Raw genomic sequence first — 5777 nt, 5'->3', positions numbered from 1 at the left:
AAATGCTCATGATCATTAGTCATTAGAGACATGAGATTCAAAACTACAATGAGATGCCATCTCGCCCCAACAAGGCTAGCATTAATCCAAAAAAAAACACAAACTCATAAATGCTGGAGAAGTTGTGAAGATACTGGAACACTTAGTCACTGCTGGTGGGAATGTAAATTGGTATAACCACTTTGGAAATAGATTTGGAACTTTCTTAAAAAGATAGAAATAGAACTGCCATAGGACCCAGCAATCCCACTTCTTGGAATATATCCTAGAGAAATAAGAGCCATCACACGAATAGATTCATGTACACCCATGTTCATTGCAGGACGGTTTACAATAGCAAAAATATGGAAACAAGCAAGGTGCCCATCAATGGATGAATGGATAAACAAATTATGGTATATTCACATAATGGAATACTAAGAAAGGGTAAAGAACAATGATGAATCCAGGATACATCACAACATGGAGGATTCTGGAAGGCATTATGCTGAATGAAATTAGTTGCAACAGGACAAATATTGTATGAGACTGCTATTATAGGAACTCAAGAAAAGGTTTAAACACAGAAGAAAACATTGTTTGATGGTTACGAGGGTGGGGAAGGAAGGAAAGAAGTATTCACTAACCTGATAGTAGACAAGAATTATTTTAGGTGAAGGGAAGGACAACACATAATATAGGGGAAGTCAGCACTACTGGACAAAATCAAAAGCTAAGAAGTTTACTAAATACAACTAAACCCTTTGAGGGACAAAGTGTCAGGGGCGGGGGTCTGGGGACCATGGTTTCAGGGACATCTGGGTCAACTGGCATAACAAAGTGTATTAAAATGTTCTGCATCCCACTTTGGTGAGTGGCATCTGGGGTCTTAAAAGCTAGCAAGTGGCTGTCTAAGATGCATCAATTGGTCTCAACTCACCTGGCGCAAAAGGGAATGAAGAACACCAAAGACACAAGGAAAATATGAGCCCAAGGGACAGAAAGGGTCACATAAACCAGAGACTCCATCAGCCTGAGACCGGAAGAGCTAGATGGTGCCTAGCTACCATCAATGACTGCCCTGACAGGGAACACAACAGAGCATCCCTGATGAAGCAGGAGAAAAGTGGGATGCAGAACTCAAATTCCAGTAAAAAGACCAGACTTAATTGTCTGACTGAGACTGGAGGACCCTGGACTCTCTGTTAGCCCAGAACTAAATCCATTACCAAAGCCAGCTCTTCAGACAAAGATTAGACTGGACTATAAGACATAAAATGATACTGGTGAGGAGCGTGCTTCTTAGCTCAAGTAGACGTATGAGACTATGTGGGCAGCTCTTGTCTGGAGGTGAGATGAGAAGGCAGAGGGGGACATGTGGAGCTGGTTGAATGGACACGGGAAATACAGAGTGGAGAGGAGGAGTGTGCTGTCACTTTATAGGGATAGCAACTAGGGTCACATAACAATGTGGGTATAAGTTTTTGCATTAGAAACTGACTTGAACTGTAAACTTCCACTTCAAGCACAATGAAAAAAGAAAAAAAAGTTTAATTCTTAGTTTCAAATTGTTTCTATGTAAAGAGACTAAACTTTGGGAGGGAAGAAACAAGCACTGTAATCACAGCTTCTATGCTTAAGAATTGATAGTCCTCTGAGATTTCATTTCTTCTCTTCTAAATTGAGTATAATAAACCATACCCACTTTGGGACCATACTTAAGTAAGATGACAAATGCAAACATTTAGCAAAGTGTGCAGTAAAAATTTAATTTCTTATTCTCTTTATATCCTTGCTGCCGTGTTACTTTCCCTTGGATTTATTAATCATTGGAGCTAGTGGTTAAGCACTTTATTACTAGCAAAATGGTGGGTGGTTCAAACTCACCCAGACGCACCTTGGTAGACAGTCCTGAGGATTTTCTTTTGAAAAGTCACAGCCTTGATAACCCTATAGAACAGTTCTACTCTGCAGATTTGGGGTCACATGAGTCGGAGTCTACTTGACAGCAACTTACAACAACAACACAATGTAGGGTAGTCCTTTAATCTGTGAGGACAACAATAGTCTATCCAAAAGGGCGAGTGATAGTTCTATCATGAGAAGAGAAGAGGATGGATAGTTTACGAGCCTTATCCTCTCCAAGATGTCTGGAAGAACCCCTGTAGACTCCTGGGAGCAATGCACAATTTGTCCTTGCCTACAAACAAACAGAAGAACTTGTTGCCTCTGGAGAAATTCTGAACAGCATGTTCAACCTGGGCAGTGACTCTAAGCAAACAGTTGAAATCGTGTGCTCTGATGACAGGGTAAAAGGTCAAGATGACTTTGCTATTAACATTTAATTCCAAGATATTTTTCTAATTTAATTTAAAATGGCATTTATCAAAGAAGTGATACACATTTCTCTATCCCAGTGTGTTTAATCACCTGGTAGATAGTAAGAACTGAATAAATATTTCCAGAATGAAAGCTAATCACTTACCTAAAGTAAAATTTACTATATGATTTAGTTTCTCCTACTTTTGCATATCTTATAGTCAAGTCCAGAAAGAAAATTTCACATATCATAAATGACATATGACAAGTAAGCTTAAACTCAATAAAATGGAGAAAATAATTACAACCATTGTAATGGAGAATCATAGTAGAATTGTATGGGCTGTGGTGTTTTTGTTTAGAAATTGAATTGTTAACACAAGAAGAGTTCTGTTAGAACATTGGCTTTTTGAACTACTGAATCTACAGTGCAGAATACTTAGTTTTAGATGTTATCCTTTTTACCATATATATACAGCTTTACATTTTGTCATGTATTGAATAGTGTCCCCCCAAAATATATGTCACCCTAGTTAGACCATGATTCCTAGTTTTGTGTGGTTGTCCTCCACTTTGTGATTGTGATTTTCCTATATGCTCTGAATCCTAATCTCTGCCTGTAGCTAACAAGGGAAGATTATATTATGTTAAAGAGGAATAGGCTGGGATTGTAACACCCTTACTGAGGTCACATCTCTGCGCCAATGTAAAGTGTGTTTCCTTCAGATATAGCCTTTTCTCTTACAAGAGATAAAAGGAAAGGGAAGCAAGCAGAGGGTAGGGAACCTCATACCACCAAGAAAGTACCACCTAGAGCAGAGAGAGTCCTTTGGACCCAGGGTTCCTTCCCAGAGAAACTCCTAGACAAAGGGAAGACTGATGACAAGAATCTTCCTCCAGAGCCAATAGAGAAGGAAAGCATTCCCCTGGAGCTGGTACCCTGAATTTGGACTTCAAGCCTACTTAAAAAAAAAAAAAAACTAGACTGTGAGAAAATAAATTTCTCTTTGTTAAAGACATTCACTTGTAATATTTCTGTTATAGCAGCACTAGATGACTAAGACAAAATTACAGGATTTTTGAATCATTCGAATACAGAATAGAAGTTAAATATACATTTCCTTGGCCTAAATACCTCTCTCTCTCTCTTTTTTTTTTTTTTTTTGGTTTAGTACAGATACTGGGTATAAGAGGCAGATATCAAAAGCAATATTTGCAAATCAAACTCTAGTTAGTTTATTGTTTGATATATTTTGGAAAATCCCCAGAACGTGGGTACGTATCTTACAAGTCTTGATACAGTAGACACCTGGGTTGAGCACAGGAGGCACCAACATAGCCCATGATGACAGGAATTACAGGTGGAGCATACTTTCCAAATCGGTGAATAATGGACACTCCCAACATAGGAATGTAGACCAGCAGTACAGCACAGATGTGGGAAACACAGGTGTTGAGGGCCTTGACTCGTCCCTCCTGGGAGGCAATACCCAGCACAGTGGTCAGGATTTTCACATAGGAGAGCAGGATGAGCACAGAGTCAACCCCAAATGTGATGATAATTACAAATAGACCTAAGAAGCTGTTAATACGATGGTCAGAGCAAGACAGCCTAATAATATCTGGATGTAGACAGTAGGAATGGGAAAGTACATTGTCCTCACAAAATTTTAATTGCTTAATGAGGACAGGAGCTGGGATGAGCACAATCACTGCCCGTAACACAACTCCCAGAGAAATTTTTACAATGTTAGCACCGTTCAGGATTGCAGTACATCTGAGAGGATTGGAAATAGCTACATAGCGGTCAAAAGCCATGGACAGTAGAATACCTGACTCCATCATGGAGAAAATGTGGATAAAGTACATTTGGGCAAGGCATGCATCAAAGTGTGTTTCCCGGTAAGTGAACCAAAAAATTTTAAGCATTGTAGGTAAGGTGGTGGCACAGAGACCCAAGTCACTAATGGCCAACATGGACAGAAAGAAGTACATGGGTTCATGCAGTGATTGTTCCACCCAGATCACTATCAGTATGGTGCAGTTGCCCATAATGGCAACTAGGTATAAGGCACAGAAGAGGACAGAGATCTGATGATGGTAAAACTCCAAGCCAGAAAAACCAGAAAGCAGCAAAGGATGCAAATTAGTGCTGTTGAAAAGGCTCATAATTGATACGCTCGAGTACTAAATCTTCATCCTTAAAATGACAAAGAACAGTTGTTACATTATTATCACAGTCATCATCAAAAAACATCAGTACCAATTTTTTTCTTTATTTGTCTGTCTACCCTATCCTGATTACTTGATCAGTTTATAATTACCCCTATTGAATCTATAGTCAAATAATAACTTACTGAGCCGGGTGTTGACTTTACAAACATTGAACACAATGTTGTGATTTTCAATTCTGGATGTTTGATACTTTATAATAAACTTGTCTTCTGGCATCATAGACGTGTATTGTACTATGGATTTAAGGTACTGGCAAACAATCACTATTTGACTTAGTCTTCTCCACATTTCCATTGAGTCACACATAATGAAAAAAACTACTAATATAAAAGTTAAGTAGCACAAACTCAAAAATAATATCTGTGAAGCTCTTTAATAAAACAAATTACAGCCATACTTTCACATACACCTTTTTCAGATTATAAAATTAAAACATATTTTTATAGAAGATGGAAGAGTAACAAATGTAGAGAAATATTTTTAAAAGAGAAAATAGCTAAACCAAAATAGCATTTTGTTGAATATATTTTGCTTGTGTGTGTGTGTATTTTTATTCCTCTGACAATATGGGCACATTTCAAACTACCAAACGTGTTTTAAATATTCTGCATTATTTAGCATATGTTTGTACTATGACTAAATAATTCAAAGAATCCAATATTTTTATTTATGGACAATAATATATAAGGAAAAAAATCACTAGAAATGACCATCTCTATTTTAGAACATAAAATTGTATTGAGAAAGATATATTTAAATTAATGGAGGAGGCCCAGAATTTTGGAATTTATAATTGAGAAATAATTTCCTTTCAAATAAAATTTTTATTTTGCTCGAGGGTTGTTTGTATGGTCTAAAGTCTCTCTTCTTATTTTTTTAAAATATTTTCTAAAGTCTAAAGTACCATGATGACATTTAAAAAAATTTATTTTAATGTTTTGTTTGCTTTTTTATTTATTTTCTGGAGTGTGTGTATTCTTGTCACAACTACCTGACAAATCTTTACCTTGTGTGAATCCAAATATTATTCAACTTTTCCGTATATATCTACGTACTTGCATACTATGGCAGGAAAATCAAACGAACTGGCAAATTTGCCAAACTCAACTTCCACAGACACTTTTTTTTTTTTTAATTTGGTATAGTTTTTGTGAAAAAACATATATTTTGTGAAATCACTGATGTAAAATCCTTAACTGTTCTCAAAGCCTTACCCCTCTTCCTCTTCTTAACTGTTGCTAACT

General features: G+C 37.0%; 1 pseudogene; it reads right to left on the bottom strand.

Annotated features, from left to right (window-relative positions):
- Positions 1-3518: 3518 nt before the first annotated feature.
- LOC126079961 (olfactory receptor 51L1-like) lies at positions 3519-4467 on the bottom strand (annotated as a pseudogene).
- Positions 4468-5777: the final 1310 nt, after the last annotated feature.

This window comes from Elephas maximus, chromosome 7 (genome assembly GCF_024166365.1).
Source record: "Elephas maximus indicus isolate mEleMax1 chromosome 7, mEleMax1 primary haplotype, whole genome shotgun sequence".
In the NCBI taxonomy this organism is placed as follows: domain Eukaryota; kingdom Metazoa; phylum Chordata; class Mammalia; order Proboscidea; family Elephantidae; genus Elephas; species Elephas maximus.
This window is presented reverse-complemented; position numbering and strand designations above follow the sequence as displayed.